Source organism: Podarcis gaigeae (assembly GCF_964106915.1).
Source record: "Podarcis gaigeae genome assembly, chromosome: 4".
Classification (NCBI taxonomy): Eukaryota; Metazoa; Chordata; class Lepidosauria; order Squamata; family Lacertidae; genus Podarcis; species Podarcis gaigeae.
Window position 1 is genome coordinate 27149121 of NC_139677.1, and position 24769 is coordinate 27173889.

The following is a 24769-nucleotide window of genomic DNA, read 5'->3' on the forward strand; positions in this document are numbered from 1 at the left end:
AGGTTTTATTAAATATGATTAGGGGGGACCAGCTGGTGAAAGGAGTTCAGGTCGGAGCCAGACATTATAAACTGAAGGCTTTTGCAGATGATTTAGTACTGACTTTGCAAGAGCCAGACACTAGTACAAAAAGAGTCCTAGAATTAATTCGAACCTTTGGTCAGGTCGCGGGATTCAAGCTGAATAAACAAAAAACTAAGGTACTGGTAAAAAATCTAACAGATGGTGAAAGAGAGAGATTCCAAGAGGAAACTGGGTTAAAAGTGGCTAAAAAAGTAAAATACCTGGGGGTTAATATGACATCTAAGAATGTAAACTTATTTAAAGACAACTATGACAAGTGCTGGACAGAGATAAAGAAAGATCTAGAAATATGGTCGAACCTGAAGCTTTCCTTGTTAGGTCGAATTGCAGTGATTAAAATGAATGTATTGCCTAGAATGTTATTTTTGTTTCAGACATTACAAATTGTGGACAAACTGGACTGTTTCAAGAAGTGGCAGAAAGATATATCCAAATTTGTCTGGCAGGGCAAAAAGCCCAGAATAAATTTTAAGATACTTACTGACTCTAAAGAATGAGGGGGGTTTGCCCTGCCAGACTTGAAACTGTACTATGAAGCGGCAGCTTTCTGCTGGTTGAAAGACTGGCTACTTCTTGAAAATGCAGACATTTTAGATTTGGAAGGATTTGATAATAGGTTCGGTTGGCATGCATATATTTGGTATGACAAGGTCAAAGCGCACAAGGGTTTTAAAAATCATATTGTCAGGAAAGCACTGTTTAATGTTTGGATTCGGTATAAGGACTTATTGGAAAATAAAACTCCCAGGTGGCTCTCACCAATGGAGGCTAAGGAGGTGAAGAAACTTAATATGAAAACTAATTGGCCAAAATATTGGGAAATTTTAGAACAAGAAAGTGGTGAACTTAAATTACAAAGTTTCGAGAAAATAAAGTCCAAGGTACGAGATTGGCTCCATTATTTTCAAATAATGGAGGTTTATAAACAAGACAGGAAAATTGGTTTCCAGGTGGAAAAATCGAAATTAGAAACAGAATTGTTAGAACCCAATACTAAGAATTTATCAAGGATGTATAACTTGCTGCTGAAGTGGAGCACAATAGATGAGACAGTGAAATCTGCCATGATTAGATGGGCACAGGACATAGGTCATGACATTATGTTTGCTGACTGGGAGCAGTTATGGACCACAGACATTAAATTTACGGCATGTAATGCCTTAAGAGAAAACATTATGAAAATGATTTACAGGTGGTACATGACCCCAGTCAAGCTTGCGAAGATTTATCATCTGCCCAATAATAAATGTTGGAAATGTAAAGAGAATGAAGGCACCTTCTTCCACCTTTGGTGGACCTGCCCAAAGATTAAGGCCTTCTGGGAAATGATTTATAATGAGATTAAGAAAGTACTTAGATGCACCTTTCGTAAATAACCAGAGGCTTTTCTCTTGGGTATGGTCGGCCAATTGGTGCCGAGGAAGGACAAGAATTTCTTTTTGTATGCTACTACGGCAGCAAGGATCCTTCTAGCAAAGTATTGGAAGACACAAGAGCTACCCACGCTGGAGGAGTGGCAGGCGAAAGTGATCGACTTCATGGGATTGGCAGAAATGACCGGCAGAATCCGCGACCAAGAGAAAGAGACTGTGGAGGAAGATTGGAAGAAGTTTAAAATATATCTTAAGAACTGCTATAAAATTGAAGAGTGCTAAAATGTTAAGGGAAAGGAAGAGGTATAATTGCAGCAGCAAATTTTTTATGATTTAGGGTGAAATTGAAAAGGAGAACAAATTTAAAATTCAATTGATTAAAAGGGTTGCTGAATAATTGTAAAATAAGGATGCATAAAGGGGAAGGTACGGGGAAGTCTGAGAAAAGAGGCTTATGAAAATGAGGTTACGAAAATATGATTTTATGTGTTTGTTTGTTTGTTTGTTTGTTGTTGTTGTTTTGTCTTTTAAAGATGGAAAACTTAATAAAAAATTTATTTAAAAAAAAATGGAAGATTTGAGACTGGGCGATAGTTGGCCATCGTGGCCGCATCTAAAGATGGTTTTTTAAGAAGCGGTTTAATAACCGCCTCTTTCAGCGGGTGTGGGAAGGCTCCCTCACGGAGGGAAGCATTCACCACCCCACTAAGCCCATCGCCCAGTCCTTCCTGGCTAGTTTTTATAAGCCAGGATGGGCAAGGATCCAGGAGACAGGTGGTTGGTTTCACTCGTCCAAGCAGCCTGTCAGCATCCTCGGAGGTAACAGATTGGAATTGATCCCACTCAACTTGACTAGACAAAACTCTAGCACTCTCCCGCCCCGGCCCTGCTCCCACGGTGGAGTCTACTTCTTCCCAAATCTGAGCAATTTTATCTGCAAAAAAAACTTTGCAAAATCATTGCAGGAGATCATGTGGCCCATACTGGGCCCCGATGTTGCAGGTGGTTCCGCTAAATTGTGTACCACCTGAAAAAGTCTCCTGCTGCTGTTTTCTGCAGATGCAATACAGGTGGTGAAGAAATTCTTCTTCGCTGTCGCTATCGCCACTTGGTAGGCTCGTCGTTGAGCTCTAACCTGTGTCCGGTCAGATTGAGTTATCCGCCACCGGCGCTCTAGCCGTCTCAACGATTGTTTCATTGCCCTCAGATCCGTGGAAAACCACTGGGCTGTCTGGGCTCCATGCAATTGGAGAGGGCGCTTCGGAGCCAAACATTCAATAGCCCTGGTTAACTCCACATTCCAGCGGGCCACCAGGGAATCAGCTGAAAGGCCATCAACATGGGATAAAGCATCCCCTGCCACTCACTGGAAACCATTTGGATCCATTAAGTGGCGGGGGCGGACCATCCGAATTGGTCCCACCTCCCTGCAGAGGGGATGGGTCACAGAGAAGTCCAGTTGCACCAGGAAGTGATCTGACCATGGCACTTCTTTCGTTTCACTTTTACTTAGTGTCAGATCACCAACATCCATAGAGGTAAACACCAGGTCCAAGGCATGTCCGCAGCTATGGGTTGGGCCAGACTTATTCAGGGACAGCACCATGGAGGCCATGCTTTCCACGAAGTCCCGAGCGGCCCCTTGTAAGGTCGTGTCAGCATGGATGTTAAAATCCCCTAGGACAACCAAGCTAGGAGAACATCCGTCACAACCTGAAGCAGCTAGGGCAGGGAATCCTTGGTGCAACGGGGAGGTCGGTACATCAAAAGGAATCCTGTACTGCCCTCGGAAAACTGAGTCTTCTCAATAGGACACCTGGTGCAAACTAATGACTTCCTAAAAATCACTGCAACCCCCCCTCCCCACCCACATGACCTGGGTTGCTGTGCGTAAGAGAAACCTGGTGGACAAGCAGCAGCAAGGACAGGCCCATATGCTTCATCCAACCAAGTCTCTGTTACACATGCCAGGTCAAGTCCTCCGTCCATGATCAAGTCATCCATGATCAAGATCAAATTGTGTTTCTTAAAGGGTTTAGATTTCCCAAAGCCCACTCCCAAGTTCAAGATGGAGATCACATTCTCTTTCTGGTCTCTCTTAGTTTCACACATATTCCTAAATCCCTTCCTTCCTTGCTTCTACTTCAACAGAGCTTCGCCTCCCTCCACTTCCCTGTGCACCACCCAAATCTGCTCTGCGGCAACTTCCAAAGCACATTTGGGCGTGGGAAGCAGGATGTTCTGTTGCATTCATGGAAGCCATGCCACACACTCAATGGTTTAGTTGCATACAACCCACTGTCTGTATTTCTAAATAGGTTTTATCCCAAATGCCAATTGTAATTCATTCTGATATATTTCTTGAGCCAACAGCTGTGTCCACAAAATTCAGAGAAGTGCAAAATCCAATGGTTAATCAAATTCTGATCCAATTGCACTAGTCCAGGACCTGCAGATGAAGTCAATTCACATAGGACTGTGAAGAAAACATGTCCCTCAAGCATCCCAGCCCTCTATCTTCCCCTGACCATTTGCAGCCACCAGCGTGTGTGGAATTCTTTTTAGGGTGTAGACTCAGTTAATGTTGGGTGTGAACTCAGTTAATATTGGGGGCAGAAGTGAAGCAATAGACTAGGTCAGTAGCATTAATTTGAACTGAATGTGTACCTTAAAAGATGTTGAGCCATCTTCTGCAGCATGCATGGTTCCTCCAGGTACAGTGGTATCTCAGGTTAAGTACTTAATTCGTTCCGGAGGTCCGTTCTTAACCTGAAACTGTTCTTAACCTGAAGCACCACTTCAGCTAATGGGGCCTCCTGCTGCCGCCGCGCCACTGGAGCACGATTTCTGTTCTTATCTTGAAGCAAAGTTCTTAACCTGAAGCAGTATTTCTGGGTTAGCGGAGTCTGTAACCTGAAGTGTATGTAACCTGAAGCGTATGTAACCTGAGGTACCACTGTATAGGTATAAACTTTAAACTTCTCTCTACGTAGCGGTCAACTTTAAAAACCACTGGCATCAAAAACTGTAAACCTAAATAAAGGGCTATCAGGCACAATCATTTTGTTGATTTTGTCTCCCAACATTGCCCATTTTACACAAACAAACAACTGGCAAACCTTCTAGGAAAAAATAGCAATATTGGTGATGAAAACTGCTTACAGTACACTAATGCGTTTGTGGCAGCCTGTACAAATTCATAGGCAGAAACAAAGAAAGTGGAGGATGGGTAGGAGTCAGAAGGAGCTTTACTGGTTACCTCTCAGCAAAGAGCAGTAACATTTTCCTTTTTTCACACATGAGTTCACACATTCTGTCCCTCCTTTTAGGTTGAGAGTCACACGCCTGGACTTCCTTTCCGAGTTGGTTTCTACAACAAAACATGTGCAATTAAAAGTTTTTCAGCTTGCCAATGCAGGAAGTTACTGTCTGGGCTGAATTCCTAAATCTATCTCTGCTTATTTGTCAAGGGTAAAACAAAGCATTTTAACTGTACGTGCCACCTGCAGTGTCCTACTGTACACACAGCTTTCTGCAATGCCAAGAACCATATAAAAACAAGTGGGACCTTCAGTCCTTCTGGCTGAGACCCAGAGAGCTCTTTGCTGCAGACTTCCAATTTTATATTTAAAAACCAACCCCAAAATTTATCAAATGTCAAAATATGAATGGGATGCTGTTGTTTTTAATTCTTGCACTGAGGTGAGGCAAGACTACCGAAATGCATATAATGTTTCTTTTTTGTTACCTTGCATCTCGTGATTGGAAAGGAGCGGTGGCTAAGGAAATGAACTTGGGAGTTTCGATAACAAAAGGTCACTTACCATTACTCATCTTCTGCCTGACCTTTGGTGCAGTTTCCTGTTTCAGTCTCTATTCCCTTCCAACTCTTGATCTTGTCTAGAAGACTATGAGCTCACCTTTCCAAAGAGCTCGCACTGTGTAGAACCCCAGTTGTTTCTGATGAAGAGAAATGAAGAGGATGAGATGAGATGACCCTTCAAAATTTGGCTTAGGCACACATGTCCCTCTTTTGTGTCCATAGAGAGGGATGGCAACATCTGGTCTTCTTAGACAGCTTTGGCACCTTCTGTGATGGCCTGTTATGGACACTTCAGCCATAACGTGTGGGCAAAAGGATAAGCAATCTGTCCTTTTCAATATCACTTTATCTTGTTCTGGATAATGTTGTTAGTGGTTCTTCTTAAAGCATGGAAGGACAGATCCTGAAGCTGAGGCTCCAATACTTTGGCCACCTCATGAGAAGCGAAGACTCCCTGGAAAAGACCCTGATGTTGGGAAAGATGGAGGGCACAAGGAGAAGGGGACAACAGAGGACGAGATGGTTGGACAGTGTTCTCAAAGCTACTAACATGAGTTTGACCAAACTATGGGAGGCAGTGGAAGACAGGAGTGCCTGGCATGCTCTGGTCCATGGAATTATGGAGTTCTTTGACTACTTTCTGCCCATTTCTCCAATTTTCCAAGTCTTGTAATTGATTTTAAAAATAGTGATTGATAGATAGTGATAGACTCTATCAACATTTTTAGCTCATTTTCTTATTACCTGCCCCCACTGATGATTTTGGCTGGTCTTCCTGCTTCTACTCTTCAGGCTCTCTGCTCCTCCTACTTCATTGGAATGGACTGTGGCTCAGTGGCAGAGCATATGCAGAAGATCCCGGGTTCAATGACCTGACCAGGTATAAGTCAAATTCCTATGTTCCTATGATATTTTCTGGTCATCATTCAGATTATATGTCTCCTTTGTACCACACCCTTTACAACCTTCTTTCTTTTCTCATCTTCATTCTAAGCTGTGTGTACTTACTCTCAAAGGTTTTTATGATCATGCTTTCTCTCACTAGCTGTTCCTCCTCCATCCCTCTGCATGGACCATATTCTTAACTGCCTTCTAGTTCAGCCGAATATTGCTCTCTGTATTGCCTGCTTGCATCCCTCCCCTTGCAGCTCCTATTATTCCACCTCTTATCAAATTGTATCCTCTTTTTTCACACCTCCTCATCCCAACTTTAATCATCCCAACTTTTCCTGGTTGACTGCCTCACCTTGCCTTTCCTCCCTAACAAATTTTATATTATAAGACTGCAACCTGGGGAAGTTTGTCTTTGATTTTTGTACAACATTTTAAAGTTACAGATAGGTAGCCGTGTCGGTCTGACAAAGACATTGGATTCTTATCTCATTATACATGACAAAGCCATTTTTCACCTTCTCACCCCTTGCTTTTTCCTGTAAGACCTATTGCAGTCGTTAAGAGTCGTCAACAGGCTCATCACAGCTATCTGCCAATCACCCATTCCCACCACCCTTCTGAGTAATACCCCTCCCCACCTTCTCACTATATAGAAGGGTCTGGTAACTTCTGTTTCAGTGTATCTGAAGAAGTGTGCATGCACACGAAAGCTCATACCAAGAACTAACTTAGTTGGTCTTTAAAGTGCTACTGGAAGGAAATTTTTTTGTTTTAACATTTTTAAGTACAACCATCACTTGACCAACATTTATATAATCATAGTGACCTATTTACATAAGTTAAATGTATTTCACAATTTCAGTTATTTTTATATTGTAAAACCTGCAGGCAGGGTTTGTTATTTTGAATTTAATTATTGTACAATATCTAGTGCAGGCATCCCCAAACTCGGCCCTCCAGATGTTTTGGGACTACAGTTCCCATCATCCCTGACCACTGGTCCTATTAGCTAGGGGTGATGGGAGTTGTAGTCCCAAAACATCTGGAGTGCTGAGTTTGGGGGTGCCTGATCTAGTGTATGAGATCTTAAAAAAAAAATTAAAAATAAACAATAAATATTGGATTGGATTCAGGCTCAGTTTGTTGAATTTGTTTCTCTTTGAAATCAGCGGGACTTAGTTGTGTGGTTAAATTTTCACACTGATTTCAATAGGAACTAATTCAACTAATGTAGTTTCAACCAATTATATTCTTTTAAAACAAAAAAATGGGAATAAGTATTAGATCACAAATGCTTTATTGTTTGCGTGTTTTTTAAGAGTTTTCAGGGTGCTTTCAAAAAAACCAAATACTACTTTATTAGCACAAAGCATATTAACTTCGTCAAAATGTGGCAAGCATTGTCCATAATAAGTTTCATCATTGCTATGGGCAAAGATTCTGAAAATATGAACAATCCTTAAAAATTATAGATCTGTGGGAAAGCAGATGCAGTTGATATTCCTGAGCACCAGAATAGAGAGGGGGCGAAGGAGAATTATCAGCTAGTGTGGTCACATGACTCATTAGCTGTTTCTAAAACCCTACTTCAGGTTTTAATACTTGGGAAATCTGCCATCCTGAAATCAACAAGGCTGTGATGAACAAATATGTTATCAGATCAGGGGCGTAGGAAAGGGGGAAAGGGGGGGCGGTCTGCCCCAGGTGCCGTCATGGAAGGTGGTGACAAATTATCAAGGAGCAATTACTGCCCTACTAGGGCGGTTCATAACAAAACTTTTTTTAAAAAAATGCCTGCTTCAAGCTGTTCCTGCACACGCCTGACAAATCTGCCCCATTGTCAAAAGTTATCTTTTTCCCGACCTCCAGTTTCCGTTGTTGTGTGCCCTAGCTGAGGGGGGAAACAGAAGACGGATGGCCATTGGTCAGGTATAGTCTAGTTGAGATTCCTGCATTGCCCCAGGGGTTTGGCTAGATGTCCCTCAGGGGTCCCTTCCAACTCTACAATTCCCTGGTGCAGGCTTGTGCAGAGTTTTAGGTACAAGTTGGATACAAGGGGTGCATAGGATTGCAGCCCATCTTATGCACCGTTGGCTCGGGAATAAGTCCCACTGATCATGATGACACTAGATTGCCGCTATGCAGTCCTGTTTTTTAAATAAATGTTTTCTTTTTCAGATAATACAGAGCATGGTGAAATCACAATAAATAAAACCTCGCCTTCAGTAGTTTCAAGCACTACTACAGGTTCCACATAATATCTGTACTGCATTGTTTACTGTGACAGCACTTGCACTTTGGAACTCCCCGCCTATTGCAACACAGCACGTGCCTTTGCTAGACTCTTTTTGGGCACCTGCTAAAAGCATTCTTCTTTAGGCAGGCATACCTAGATGCTTAGGAAGTTGAAGTAATTTTAATCTTAATATTTTAGCTTTTGTTTGTTTTCAAGTAGGATTGTTAATTTTTCTTGATTTTACTGCTGTGGTGTTTTTTTGTTTTGGTAAACCACTTTGCATGTTTTTTAAAAATTAAATTTTGTTAAACAAATAAACAATAAATATAAATAAAATAACACAAGCCAAAACACAATCCATCCTGTAGATTTAAGGATCTGTCCATAGTCGCCTACTTGTTATCAGAGGCCCAGCATCCACATTCCTTTGTAAGAAAATATGAAATAACGTAAAACCATTTTTGCAGGCAAAAAATAAAATAAAAAAATCAATGGGGGGTGACAAGAAATTTTACGCAGCACCTGACCTTCCTACACCTCTGTATCAGATAGCGAATCTTACCACTGAATGAGAGTAATAAGTGTGGGCTCGCAGTTGCTTCTGTGACACAAATGCACATCAAAAGTATTTTATAGCAGGACCCTGCACATGTCAACTCAGACATAGGCCCCATTAAACTCAATGAGGCTTACCTTTAGGTAAGTGGGTATAGTGCATTCTTAATGTACCTAAGGTAGATTACTGAACCACTATCAGGCTAGTGTTGCGTGGTTGTGGCTCTCTTTAACATACTCTCCAACATCCTACTGATCAAAATTGGGGTGCTTGGTTTGTTTTTTGTTTTTGGTCTCAAGCTCTCTTGAGAGTCACCTGGCTTTTGATCTGACATTTTGGCACGAGCCTGCTGACTTGTGCCAGACCAAAAAAATGGGACATTCCAGTCAGGAGCAGGGGTGGTTTCAGAGAACAGCTTGCAAAATGGCATTTGCAAAGCGCAGAGCATCCAAGCACGGCCACCTCTCTCCTCCCCCCATCCCACTGCAATGTAAGACCCACTTAATATGAATGGGTCTGGCATTAGAAAGATGCTGTACAGGTGGGGGTTAACGCTTTCTTCCTGAAAGTACTTTTATTTTTCTTAATATATTAAGAGTCATTAAACTCACCTGCTTCTCCAGCTCAGCCCCATCTAACTGTGCAAAATTCCATGGCTGTGACTTTATGCTACTTAATTTACAGCCAATAACTACTACCCCCCACCCCCACCCTTCAGAACGAGTGATTTATAGCAATAAGCTTCAAATATGTCGCAAATTTGTAGTGGCTCAGGAGAACGACACTTCCCACCTGCTTGGCAGCACTTATAGCAAATGGTAATTAATACTAAGGCTTACCCCGTTCTTTCTTCATACTGTGAAAATCAAATAGGTCTGCAAACATCGGTTAAAGACAGTTGTTTTACACAGATCTCTTTCTTTTGATGTGTGCCAAAACACACTGTGAAAAATGTTCTCATTTTGGGGTGGATTTTCCCATCTTCTCCTTGGAGAGGGCTGCTTCCATATTTGACAATAATATTCAATCACGCAGCATTGCTGTTTTTATCCGTTTCAATGCCCTAAATCGCCTCGGTCCAGTATATCCAGTATATCTGAAGGAGCGTATCCACCCCCATCATTCTACCCAGACACTGAGGTCTAGCACCAAGGGCCTTCTGGCGGTTCCCTCACTGAGAGAAGCCAAGTTACAGGGAACCAAGCAGAGGGCCTTCTCGGTAGTGGCGCCCTCCCTGTGGAACGCCCTCCCACCAGATGTCAAAGAGAACAACAACTACCAGACTTTTAGAAGACATCTGAAGGCAGCCCTGTTTAGGGAAGCTTTTAATGTTAGATGGTATGACAGTATTTTAATATTTTTTTGGAAGCCGCCCAGAGTGGCTGGGGAAGCCCAGTCAAATGGGCGGGGCATAAATAATAAATTATTATTATAAAATTATCAATGTAGGTCAACTATATGGGAGTATAGCTACAGAAGTACACTCTGTGAGAGAGAAGACCCAGCTATCTAATACCGAGTGCCCTCTATCACTAAAATTCACCAAGTTGTCTTTTTTTAAAAGGGGGGGAGGTGTTATAAGCAATAGTGTGTACGGTATTTTACAGTTCAGTTGCCTGCCTTGCAGAGTGATGGGCACACATAAGCCAAGAGGTGGAATTCAGAAGCAAGATGGAAATCAGGCAATGCTTATGGGGACATTCTTGGAACCATAAAAAGAGTTTCTCTCACTACGTTTTGGTACGCAACATGAGAGTGTAGAGAAGCAGCTTTGGGAACAGAGGAAGACACTGCAGTGGAAAATGAGTGCTGTGATTCCTAACGCAGTAAAGCAAATTATCATTTCACAACGATATTTTGCAGCCCAGAGGACAAGATGGTGCCCTTTCCCAATTCCACATATATAAGCTAACTGTGCTGGTAGGGGAATCTGACTTCCACACTAGCAGCCAGGTGAACCTGAGGCCAGGATGCTCGCTTATGGAGCGCAGGGCAGGCCATGGCACAGCTCTGTTCTTCAACTTCTGTAACTGAAACTTGTTTCTCCTTGCTGCCTGCTCAAACAAATAGTTCAAGACAGCAGCAGTGGAGCCACCATGCATCATGTGATCTGGTATTGCCTCTGCTGAGGTTTTTTTAATATAAACAAAAGCAAAAACAGGACCTATTCCATCACCACTATCCCACTTCAGAGGTCCTGAGACCCTTCCAAGTTGTGCAGGTGTGTGTCGGATGGGATGGAAACAGGCCCAGTTTTCATGGTCTTGAATATCTTCCTGGGTAAAAGGCAGGATAGAAATAAGATAGTAATAAATGCCTAACTTCTCTACTGAAAAACGTAGCCCTGTTTCTCCCATATACTGCATGCCTTCGGGAGAATGTTGTTTGGTTGGTTGTAAGTCACTCTGAGTTGCCTTGGGTAAGATAAAGCGACTGACAAAATCAATAAATAATAATAATCTATCTGTTTCCACACATCTAAGTTGAGCTTACAGAAATGGGCACAACAGAGATGCAGTGAGAATACCTAGTCTGCCTTACTGGACTGTTCATAAAGTAAAGGTAAAGGTACCCCTGACCATTAGGTCCAGTCGTGACCAACTCTGGGGTTGCGGTGCTCATCTTGCTTTATTGGCCGAGGGAGCCATGTGTACAGCTTCCGGGTCGTGTGGCCAGCATAACTAAGCCGCTTCTGGCGAACTAGAGCAGTGCACAGAAATGCCATTTACCTTGCCGCTGGAGCGGTACCTATTTATCTAGTTGCACTTTGGCGTGCTTTCGAACTGCTAGGTTGGCAGGAGCAGGGACCGAGCAATGGGAGCTCACCCCGTCACGGGGATTCGAACCGCCAACCTTCTGATCAGCAAGTCCTAGGCTCTGTGGTTTAGCCCACATAGCTGTAGATTAATTGTAGTACCATTTTGCTTTTTGCTTTTTATCTTTTTTTGGCATGCAACTATCCAATGGTTAAGTCCACTGCATCCCAAACACAGTGCCTGAGTTTATTAAAAACTAGCGTAGAACAATTAAAAATAGTTGATTTCAGTACATTTTTTCCTGCCTTGTTGTAACTGGAAATTCAGATCGTCTTACAGCCCTAAACTATATCAGCTAAATAAAACATTGTCCTTGAATGTGGTCCAAACTGCAGAACAGCTTCAGCAAACAAACAATACTTCCACTTTCGATTGAAAGTGGGTGATTACCATAAGGCTGCCTTAAAGCTAATTCAAACACATCCCTCTGATTGACCCCACTCTATAGTAAGATATTTCGCACAGATGGTTGGCATCTGGATCCAAAGCGCATTTACTTGGATGAACTCCTATTGATTGTTAGAGCTTTGTGTCACATAGTTCCCACAAACAATCATGGCCTCTGAAATTGAATTGATTGGATTTATATCCTGCCCTTCCTCCTGAAGGGATTGCATGCACTCGTGGACCAAGTGTTCACATACAAGCATTCTGGGCTCGGGGGAAGCAGTGCTGCATTGAGGACTTTAGATTATCTCGCATGCACAATCTTGTTAATGAAAACCATTGATACAAGAAATATGCAAAATAACGAAAACAGGTATTAGAAGCCATCCCAGAACTAGCCCTACTGAACATTTTCCAAGGCAATAACGCACACTCACACAACAAAGAACTCATAACTCACCTACTCTCAGCAGCCAGAAGCATCATAACTAGACACTGAAGAGACATGTCAGGAGTGAACATGGACCACTGGTACCAACCTGTATTGAAAACAGCCCTACTAGAAAGACTAACCAACCAACAAACTGAAACTTCTGAGGTCCAGTGCCAAGGGCCTTCTGGTGATTCCCTCACTGCAAGAAGGCAAGTTACAGGGAACCAGGCAGAGGGCCTTCTCGGTAGTGGCATCCACCCTGTGGAACACCCTCCCACCAGATGTCAAAAAGAAAAACAACTACCAGACTTTTAGAAGACATCTGAAGGCAGTCCTGTTCAGGGAAGCTTTTATCCCCAGATGGGCGGGGTATAAATAATAAATTGTTGTTGTTGTTGTTGTTGTTGTTAACTAGCACAGGGACAAACAAAAAAGGATGCCTTCACTCCATTGTGGTTCCCCTTCATTACATACACAGCCCAACAAGACAACAACACCTTCCCATCCAATGTCAAGGAGATAAAGAACTACACAACTTTCAGAAAACATCTGAAGGCAGCCCTGTTTGACGTTTTAGTATGCTTTTGTATGCTTTTGTATGTGCTGGAAGCCACACACAGTGGCTGGGGAAACCCAGCCAGATAGGCAGAGTATAAATAATAACATTATTATTATCATTACAGTGGTACCTCTGGATGCAAATGGGATCCGTTCTGAAGCCCCGTTCGCATCCTGTGTTTTGCCGCTTCCACGCATGCATGTGACATCATTTTGAGCGTCTGCGCATGCGCGAGTGGCAAAACCCAGAAGTAACTTAAAAATGCTCAACCTGAAGCATATTTAACCCGAGGTACGACTGTACTACTACAAGAACCCACCAATGGCATACGAATCAATATGGCTAACTTGACCCACCAACCCCTCCACCCTCACACACAAAACTCACATCAGCCAACTGAAGTCAACCAACCATGTTCTGGGCCCCCCAACCTCTCTCACCACCAATGAAAACTAAAAAATGAATAGAAAGAGAACCTACCCATGTGACACTGACACAAAACCCTTACACGTATACTGTGTGAAAGAATGATCTCTCTCCCTTATTCTCTTCCCCTGCCTCTCTTCTTTCCCAACCTTATACAGTCTATCTTATTGGTGTGTCTAACATTGAATATAACTGATATGTAGAAAAGAGACACAGTATGTACTTTTGCAAGTAAGGAAAATCTTTAATGAAAGCCATTTTTTAAAAAACTGAAGCCATTGATTTGAATCCTAAGATAGGTTAGCTTGGGAGGAAGAAAAGTTTCCCATTCCTTCTCCCACCCACCCATGTCTCCTTGAAAGCATCTCTGAAGGGTTGGTCAGAACAAAATGGCCTGTCAGAACAAAATGGAATGGGCAACAGGAAGTGGAGAATCCCCCCAAATCTGGTGGTGGCCTTTGCTATTCCAGTTTGATTACAACCAGTGTAAATTGGCTGCTCTAGAATAGGTGAAACACAGCATTGCATCCATATATGTAGGATGCATATATACAATTTCGCACCGCTATTCCCAGTAGTGATGTATGGAAGTGATAGCTGGACCATAAAGAAGGCTGATCGCCAGAGAATTGATGCTTTTGAATAATGGTACTAGAGGAGACTCTTGAGAGTCCCATGGACTGCAAGAAGATCAAACCTATCCATTCTGAAGGAAATCAGCCCTGAGTGCTCACTGGAAGGACAGATCCTGAAGCTGAGGCTCCAGTACTTTGGCCACCTCATGAGAAGAGAAGACTCCCTGGAAAAGACCCTGATGTTGGGAAAGATGGAGGGCACAAGGAGAAGGGGACGACAGAGGACAAGATCTTTGGACAGTGTTTTCGAAGCTGCTAACATGAGTTTGACCAAACTGCGGGAGGCAGTGGAAGACAGGAGAGCCTGGTGTGCTCTGGTCCATGGGGTCACAAAGAGTCAGACATGACTAAATGACTAAACAACTAAACAACAACAACAATTCATTTTAAAAATGGGGCATAATTATTAACTAACAGCTATGCATTTATATTTTCACCAATTTTCTTCCCCCAAGAAGCCCAGTCTCAAATATTCAGCAAAAACAGGAGAGCTGTTCAAAGAATACTTCATTTGTAACTTAAGCTAGTAAAAACAAGGAAATTTATAGTTAAGGGTGACTTCTAATATCTTGGCACAACAGGGTGTCTCCTTAACCGCTTCCTTATTGGGCTATACATTTAAGGTCAGCCTGAACTGTGAATTTCCTTATTATTAGTAGCTGTCACGTTATTAACTATCTCAATGTATCTTTTTTGGTGAGTACATTTAATTTCCTCTTTTCATACTACTCCCATGACCTCAACAGAATGAATGACTCTGCCCCATCGAGACGCAGTTGTCTCCCAGGCTATTATGGGACTGATCTATTGACACCTTACTCACTGGGGGAACGGCGCTTCCATTTCTGAGCTGTTCAGAGGCCTGATCAGTGTAGCAAACTGAACAAGGGGGTGAAATGAGAATTTTAACTTCTAGGAAATTATTTTTAGAAAGAGAGGACAACTATCTGTCTCCTGCTCAAGAGGAATAGTAGTTATACTATATGCATAAGCATATACACTCTTACATTTGTTTGTTTACTATGCATCTTTTCCTGAAGTGCTTTTTATGGTACATTATTATAAAAACTACAGAAGCACAGTGCTATGTATAAGAACCCAGCAGTGGCTTTATTAAATAATAAAAAATACATAAAACCCAGCAAAGTTCACAATCTTTATGGCATCCCTTGTAAATATATGGGGCGTGAGGGGGAGTTAATAATTTACCCACAAGGTTGGAATCTCTCTTGGGCAATTAAGTAATTAGGTTGCTCACTGGATTTAGTTCAGATTTTAATGCATAATAATTGGTAGAAAAATTGCACAGCCAATTATTTCACTTTTGCTAGATGGTGTATTTAAGTAGACAAATTCTAAGAATGTAGATTTAGTTATTTCCTCAGGGGAACAGAACTGTGTGGTTATATTTCAGGCACTTTAGCACAAATGATAGGCCAGATTTCACCAATCAGTAGTGAATTTTAGGGGCTCTCAGCTGTAGAAATAGATAAAAGTATTGAGATATTTCCTATATCACAGACAATCTTATGATTAAACTGACCTGGTATACCACATCACCCAATCCCTGTGTCCAGAAATTTCTGAATAAGTAACACCTTAAAAAGCAATGAATCCCTGAAGATATCCCAAAAACTGAAAGAATTCTGGGATACTGCAAGCCTTCAAGTTGTGGGTCATCCAGATAGCATCCAGACCATTTAAATCATTATTATAAACCTTTGTAACAGCCTCAGAGAATCCTAAGAATTGTAGTTTACACCCTTAACAAAGTACAATGGCCAGAATTCTTTGAGGAGGGAAATGTGTTTCAAATGTGTACGCAGTCTATTGAAGAAGAATTTGGGTGGAAGTACCACAGAAAGTGACACAATGCAGATGTACTGTATGACATCTGTATCTGAAACCACATCCATATACTAATTCTTCCCCAAACATTCATGTGAAACTAAATGCAGATAGAGTTAGCCAGCACAGCATGGCAATACAATTCTGGGCTCAAATAAATGTGCCAAAATGGGTATAAGAAAGCAATGGATACACACACACACACACACACACACACACACATTTTCAGATTTCAGATTTTACAATCATTTTGACATTTTAAAACTTGACTTCCTTCCCCCTCTTTCTGTGGTTCCTTAAATTTATTTTTAATATTTTCTGCATATTCAAACTAACTTACTCATTTATTTATCTTCATTATATATATGCTCTTATATATATACTCTTATGTAGCTGCAGGTTATTACAATAATCCTGCCAGTGTTTCTATCTGTTTACAATTTATCTGTCAATATGCAATAAACCATTTCCATTCTTTTATAAAAAGCTTGTTATCTTGATTTCTTACTCTTCCAGTAAGTTTCGCCATTTCTGCATATTCCATAAGTTTTTGTATCCATTCTTCCTTTGCTGGAACTTCTTTCCATTTTTGGGCAAGTAACATTCTTGCCGCTGTAGTCACATACATGAATACATTTCTATGCAATTTAGTTAGTTCTGTCTCTATAATTCCCAAGAGAATTGTGCCGTGGACATTTTTGTGCAGTTTTTCAAAAATCCACAGCACTTTGTACATGCAGGACAAAATGGACTGATGAATGAACACATGGAAAAAATCTTCTAATCTGCATGCCCTTGGTTGGTTCCCTAGGAAGCGAGGATGCAGTTTCCTCGGCCTTCAGGTAAACGGCCTCGGCCCAGTATACCTGAAGGAGCGTCTCCCCCCCATCGTTCTGCCCAGACGCTGAGGTCCAGCGCCGAGGGCTTTCTGGCGGTTCCCTCATTGCGTGAAGCAAAGCTACAGGGAACCAGGCAGAGGGCCTTCTCGGTAGTGGCGCCCGCCCTGTGGAACGCCCTTCCAGCAGATGTCAAAGCGATAAACAACTACCTGACATTCAGAAGACATCTTAAGGCAGCCCTGTTCAGGGAAGTTTTTAATGTGTGACATTTTAGTGTATTTTTGGTCTCTGTGGAAGCCGGCCAGAGTGGCTGGGGAAACCAGATGGGCGGGGTACAAATAATAAATTATTATTATTATTATTATTATTATTATTATTATTATTATTATCCTTCTTGCTCCAAAGGAGAAGCAGATCAGGGGAGAGATAGGTGCATTTTCACAAGTGTCCCAGCTCCATAATAAAGATGCTGCCTTTGAACAACAGCAACAAAAGTTTTGGAACATGTAAGCTTATGCATACCTGAGCAATGCATATGAAAACCAAAATGCAACACTGGATTCCCCCCACCCCCTTGTTTTTAAAAAAAAGACTGCAGAAAAATACTCTGCCACATCTTATCATGTGGCAGGGCAACCGTGGGTGAGATAAGGAAAAGAATCCTTTGGGGTTAGATCATTCTCACAGCCCATCAGTTCATCCATATCCCTGACACAGACCGTGAATGCTCTTGAGAAAAGTTGCTGATTGCTGTACTGAACACACAAAACATTTCTTTCCTGTCCCTCCTGATGTTAAGATTTCATTAGTTCATCCCTAAGGGATGCACACACTAAGTGCTTTCCTCCTATCATTTATTTTCCTTGTAAGAATTGCAGCAGTTACCACAGGAATGTTCCACAGTTCTGAACAGGGAGAAAGATGATCCACGCAGTCTTTTTTACCCTCACCCCACCTCAGCGCCCCAAACACAAAAAGAGGAGGCAATGAGCCAGACCGGTTGTCATGAAACAGCTCGTTTTCAGTGCTGCGGTTGTAGAAAGAGGCAGCAAAGCTGGCAGCAATGACGACCCCCAGAGAATCCCCCCCCCTTTACTATAAAGAGGCAGCTTTGAATAATAATAAAAAATATGTCTGGAAATGCAGTTCTGGTCAGCACAGGCCCTTGTGGGGTACTTTTTGTTGTTTGCTACGCAAGTGAAGACAGTATGAGTGAAGATTTGTAAGCTCCGGCCTAAACATTACACCAAGGCTATAAAGTTTTCAATATTTCTATAATGATGTTTGAAATGTAGCTTTCCACTTGGGGAATGTTATCCCCTCACCCTGCCTCACCGTAATATTACTTACTGAAGTCACGTCGTCTTGGTTTCACCATTCACGTTGGAGAAAGCTGCCGCAGTCAGTTCCTTGGATGATCTCATCAGGCAGGGACCATTAACGTTCTCTCAGAGGTTGAAGTCTGACATGTAGATAGCTTGTTTCCCTGATAAAAAAAAGAGAGGGGGAGACGATTCGTGGAAAAGTGGGCATCATCCATGTGTTAAGGGAATCCCAAAGGCATGCCCACTACTATTCTCGCATTCTTGAACACAGACAGGCATCAGTAGCACAGTGGTACTTTGGCAGGATGAAATATACCATTACATTGTGGATTTCAGTGATTGAGCAAGGAGTGCTTTGGAGTTCCAGTAGTAAGATGAATATCTCCATGCCTATGTGAACTGGTTAATAAAGACCTTTACGCGATATCTTAATTTGGGGTCAAATGACTTCTAATTAAACACATGCAGTTCTTGTTTTTCTGAGGGGATGGAAGGGTACACATACCCTTGTGAATCTTCGTACTTTTGCCCATTTACTGTATTTATTTTCCCCGATTTGAACTATAAAATGGTTATTTTCTTGAGTCAAAATGAGAGTACCCCTAAACATATTTTTTTTTAGGAAAAAGGCACTAAACACATGAACAGGAAATTGTTAGAGTGAGAGCTTGAAACACAAAGAACATGAAATTTAGAGAATAAATAAACTTATTTACATTAACATCTTATAGCATTTTCTTTGTGTGTGTTACTGTACGTGTCTCTCTCTCTCTATTAGAGGATTCCTGCTGCCACCCAGTCTTCATCTGAACACCAGTTTCTAGAGACAAACAACAGGGGAAGTTCATTGTCTTCGCAACCTTGAGAGTGTTTAGAGGCATGTGGTTGGGTTCTGTTAGAAACAGAATATTGCACTAGATGGGTCTTCATCTGATCTGAGGGCCATAGCTCAGCGGAAGAGCATTTGCCTTGCTTTTCCTTTCAAGTTAGGTCACCCGATGAAAGGTATCCCTGTTGGTAGATCTGTGGAAAGTCCCAGGTCTTCTGCACTGATAGAGGCTAGAGCAGCTCCCAATGTTCCTATGATTCGGACAAGCAATCCTTGTAGCTCAGGGGCACAACACATGTCTTGAAGCATCAAGCAAATGGTTCCAAATTCAAGCTTGGCACCTCTTGTCACTCATTTATTTATAGTATTTATATACCCGCCAATAACAAAAAGTGCTCTGGGCAGCTTACGAGTAAAAACGTAAATAATATAAAAAGAAACATAAAACCAAGGCAAAAAAGATATTGGTTTGGGTCCTAACTTTCCTTCCACTGAAGCCATGACATTCATGGTCATGGACTGTTTTTTCCTCAGCCCAGAACGTAACAGTGTCATAAACATTCGACACCTTTCATTCTTACCTATGCATTTTCTATAGCACTGAGTATTCTTCATCAATTAATTGTGTGTTGAGGTCCCCAAGCCACCCCCCAAATAACTCACAATGCACACTTAATTTTTGTTTAAGGTTTTTGGCATAATTCTGGCCACAACTTTATTTAAATACAAAACCGTGAGTGGTTGTTTAGGCATTGGTTAAGACTATCTGTCCCCCCGCCTGGGGACAGAACTGACTTCCGGGCACCACCGAAAGACAGTGCGGGGAAAAGCAAGTCGGGGAGAAATGGAGCTGAGTCACAGACCCTCAGTTCTCATCCGCATGCTCCCCGAAGGCTTGCCGGCCCTAGTCCCATTCCAGGGATTGGACGAAAAGATGGCAAGCCCCAGGATTCCTTTAACGGAATTCCCTTTCCGCAGCAACCATGAAGGGGCAGGCCCAGCCTATCCTAACCCCTCCTCCACCAATTTATAACCAATGCCTAACCGCAACCTTACAAGTTGTGACGATTTGCTACGCAGTAGGCAAAACCCAAATGGCCCAGCCAATCAGCCAGATGGACAAAATTCCTACCAAGCCCCTGCCCCAACCACAGACGACCCCATGACAGGCATAGCAAGGTCAATGCAACAACCCCTTACTCAAGGGTGGGTGGGCGGGTGATCCGTTGCACGCAGCAAAGAGAAAGCTCCAGGCTGCCTGCAGAGTATTTAAACATTTTACCCCTCCCACCAAAATTGCAACATAACTTTTACCCCAGCAACCCAGTGAACCAATCACGGCCCCAGGCCATCTTTAGAGACCCTGCCTGGTAACAGAGGGGTGGCTCAGCAGACCCCACCGCAGCACGTGCTCTCCATGAAGGAGAACACGCTTTATCAAAGAGAACATTTTAAAAAGTAGAAATTATCATGGGTTGTCGTCATGCCTGGCTTGCTTTTGAGGTCTCCAAGAAGCATTTGCAAGCATCTTTTCTTACCTGCTGCAAATCATCTCACCAGCGACCAGCGCTCTGCAGCCCCTGCTTTTCAGTTAAAGCCCAAAGGAAGACCTCATGAAATAACTCCACCCGCGGGGCTTTTTTAGATCAGGAAGTACAGGAAGCCAGAAAGGCCGCAGGGATCCAGGAAAAATGTTTAGTAGAAAGGAAGAAAGAAAACACTCACACCACTTTCAGCCACTTCACAACAATATGCTGAGCTCGAAACTTCACACTGACTGAAATTCTCAAGTGCTCTGAGAACGAGACACAAAAATGGAGGAGCATCATTAGTTGTTCTCCATTTTACAGTCTCCACTAGAAATTGGGCATTTAGCGTTGCTGATCCCTTCCTCTGTGGAACTCTTTTCTAGCAGAGATTTGGCACAGAACCTCACTTTTGACTTTCAGGCATCTCTGAAGACCTTTTCATGCCAACAAGCCTATTGTTTGTCGGTTTGACGTGAGACAGCCATTTTTATGTTCTGTTGTTGCATTTGTATACACTGAAGTACACCACCCATATATATTTTATACAAGTGGAAAGTTTATAAATACTTTTGCAAATAAAATAAAGAAAAGAGACTAAGTTCTATGCAGGAACTAGAGGTTAGAATCAGAGGTTAGAAGCTAACCAAACCCTAGCTTTTGTTGTTGTTATTATGCTTTCTCAAAAAGAAAAAAAAAATAAGAATAATCTCACCTTTCTAGGAATAGTGATGGCTACATGTTGATGTCAATGAGGGCAAAGCTAATTCAGAGCCAAAGCAAATTCCACCGAGGAAGCATTGTTCTCACTCTGAATTAGTTTTGTTTCCCAGTCTACCCAGATATTAGACACCAGTTTGATTGTAACAGTGTTTGTGTAACCCATCAATCTGAGCTACATGACAACACCACTGAAAGCAAACAAACATAAATCGGAGTAACAACAGTGGTTCCTGGACATTGCTCTTACTCTCAGTTAGCTTGGCTTTTGTTGACATCATCACGAGTGCTTTCCTCATATTTTTTGTTGTTGTTGTTGTTTTGTCGTTTAGTCGTGTCCGACTCTTCGTGGCCCCATGGATCAGAGCATGCCAGGCACTCTTGTCTTCCACTGCCTCCCGCAGTTTGGTCAAACTCGTGTTCATAGCTTTGAGAACACTGTCCAACCATCTCGTCCTCTGTCGTCCCCTTCTCCTTGTGCCCTCCATCTTTCCCAACACCAGGGTCTATTCCAGGGAGTCTTCTCTTCTCATGAGGTGGCCAAAGTATTGGAGCCTCAGCTTCAGGATCTGTCCTTCCGGTGAGCACTCAGGGCTGATTTCCTTCAGAATGGATAGGTTTGATCTTCTTGCAGTCCATGGGTCTCTCAAGAGTCTCCTCCAACACCACAATTCAAAAGCATCAATTCTTTGGCAATCAGCCTTCTTTATGGTCCAGGTCATAGTGGATAGTTTTGACCAAACATGATCCACCTGGAGGAGGAACCGGCAAGCCACTCCAGTATCCCTGCCAAGAAAACTCCATGGACAAAGACAACAGGTATATAAAAGCCTAGCTAGAATCCATTAAAGCCTGTATTTAGAGGTACAATGGAGATGGGACCTGGAGCTCTCTAGATGTATCGGGGATCAATTCCGTCCCAGCCAGCATGGCCAATGGTCAGAAACTCTGGAAGTTATAGACATATATATATATATATATATATATATATATATATATATATATGCAGGTTTTGGTGTCCTCGGGTGTCTTCCCGTGTAAAAGTTGGGGTGTCTAGGCGACGTTTCGACGAGGTCTCACTCGTCATCTTCAGGCTGGTGCTTTCGGCTTCTTGTTACTGGAACAGAGCGGGATCTCAATGTTTGAGTTCCTATAAATACTGTAGAGGGGGTGTGGTGTCTAGCCTCCAATGTTCTGGGCAGAGAGGAAGTTCCCAGGCTAGTGTGCCTTTTCTTCTTTTGTTCCTTAATTACTTGAGAGATACCTTGAGTGATTTCTTGAGTGATATCCTGAGTACCACTTAGGTGGGTCATTAGGTGTGGATTAGTTGCTAATGACCCACCTAAGTGGTACTCAGGATATCACTCAAGAAATCACTCAAGGTATCTCTCAAGTAATTAAGGAACAAAAGAAGAAAAGGCACACTAGCCTGGGAACTTCCTCTCTGCCCAGAACATTGGAGGCTAGACACCACACCCCCTCTACAGTATTTATAGGAACTCAAACATTGAGATCCCGCTCTGTTCCAGTAACAAGAAGCCGAAAGCACCAGCCTGAAGATGACGAGTGAGACCTCGTCGAAACGTCGCCTAGACACCCCAACTTTTACACGGGAAGACACCCGAGGACACCAAAACCTGCATTCCTGTACCCGTGAAAATCTACGAAAGCATATATATATATATATATATAATCTTGGGGGCACCATGTTGACTGTCTCTGGTATGGGATGTGGTGCAGAAGGCTGTGCATGGTGAAAGTTCTTCACTTACTAGACTGAAGAATGACCCAGTTGTGCTTCAACAATGCTCCCACTGGACAATAAACAAGGAATGACTAGTCACGTTTTGTTCTCTGTATTTACCTGACTAGCAGATTCAGTGGGTTTACAAGATGATTTGCAACACCACTGCAGAGATGAAAGTCTAGCCCCCCAAAACGTATGTTTATTTTGTCTTTTAACACATTTTTAATTTGTTAGTGCAGATTGGTCTTTATTCCCAGGGGAAAGCTATTTCAGTGCTGTTGCCAAGAGACTTCAGAAGCGAGCAGCCTGATCAAAATAATAACTTGCTGCAATGAGCTAGCTTAGTGTTTCAAAGAGGGCAATTTAAATTATTTTTACTTAATAATAGGTCTGCACGTGCCCCTGCAATCTGCAAAGAGATTTCTCATTGTAGAGCTGTTTTCGGCTGCTTCACAAAATGGAGGCAATGGCCAGCAGGGAACACCAAATTAGGACTACGTCAAGACATCTCCCCCCCCCCCCAATTGCCCATTGGGGACTAATATCCACTTATTGTCACCAAACTATATTCCCTGTGCACTCCTTCAGATTTAATTCATTGAAGTGGAGAGATTTCACAGTAACAGATTCCTTCAAAGGCAAAGGGGGCACTGTGCAATAATAGCCAGCATCACAGCCTGGCTTCTGACACTGCCATAGCATTGCCCCCACATTGTCATGAACTATCTGTGGTTCTCAAAGGGTATGGCATGCCACACTGGCAAGTGTGGGAAAATTCAGGGACAATCCATATTATATTCAGGGAGTGATTCTCATTCTTATGTAGCTGCATTGTTTTATCTGGATGTCCCGTGATTATATTACAAAGTAGTTGTGTTCTATGTTATAAATCAAGCACTGCTGGGAGTTGTTCCTTTTTCGTTTTCCAGTGTACAGTGGTACCTTGGTTTACGAACTTAATCCATTCCAGAAGTCTGTTCTTAAACCGAAACCGTTCTTAAACTGAGGTGCGCTTTCCCTAATGAGGCCTGCCCTTCCGCCGTTCAGATTCCATTCTTAGATCGAGGTAAAGTTCTCAAACTGGGACACTTTGCAGAGTTTGTAAACCGAATGGTTCTTAAACAGGACTGTTCTTAAACCGAGGTACCACTGTATTTCTTATCAATAAAAATTTTTGGTGCAGCGGAAGCAAATTTTTATCCTGAACCCAGAGAAGAAACTTTGAGAACCATTGACCTAGAGAAAGGCTGCACTCCTAGTAATTGGATGTTGGTGCCTGCTTCATGCAATTCTTGAAGATAGTAGGGTAATATCATCAGCAGACCTTCAAAGCATTTGAGATTCATTCTCTCTTTAATCTGTGAGCTAGGACCATTTCTTATCTTGCATATGCGGTGGTGAGTTGAAGCTGGGCAGTAAAACCTTTCTTGAGGTCACCTGCTGAGTTATGAACATAGGAAGCCACCTTATAGCAACTTCATCTAGCTCCATATTGTCAACACGGATTGGCAGCATCTCTCCAGGCATTCTGGCATTAGTCTCTTTCTGCCTAGAAACACCAGGGATTGAACCTGAGAGCTTTTGCATGCACTGTATGTGGTCTGCCACTGAGATACAGCTTTGAGTTCATGACAGTGCCAAGGTTAGCATACAGGATTTCCTTGTTCATAAGTTACACCCTGGTCTTGTGTTTGCCTGCATAGAAGTACACAG

General features: G+C 42.4%; 1 long non-coding RNA gene across 1 annotated transcript; it reads right to left on the reverse strand.

The window, feature by feature from the left end:
- Positions 1-4174: 4174 nt before the first annotated feature.
- LOC310843009 lies at positions 4175-20687 on the reverse strand. Its single transcript, XR_014563449.1, has 4 exons — positions 20602-20687; positions 18260-18395; positions 5282-5417; positions 4175-4827 (listed from the first exon to the last, which is right to left on the reverse strand). It is a non-coding gene; the product is annotated as an uncharacterized lncRNA (long non-coding RNA).
- Positions 20688-24769: the final 4082 nt, after the last annotated feature.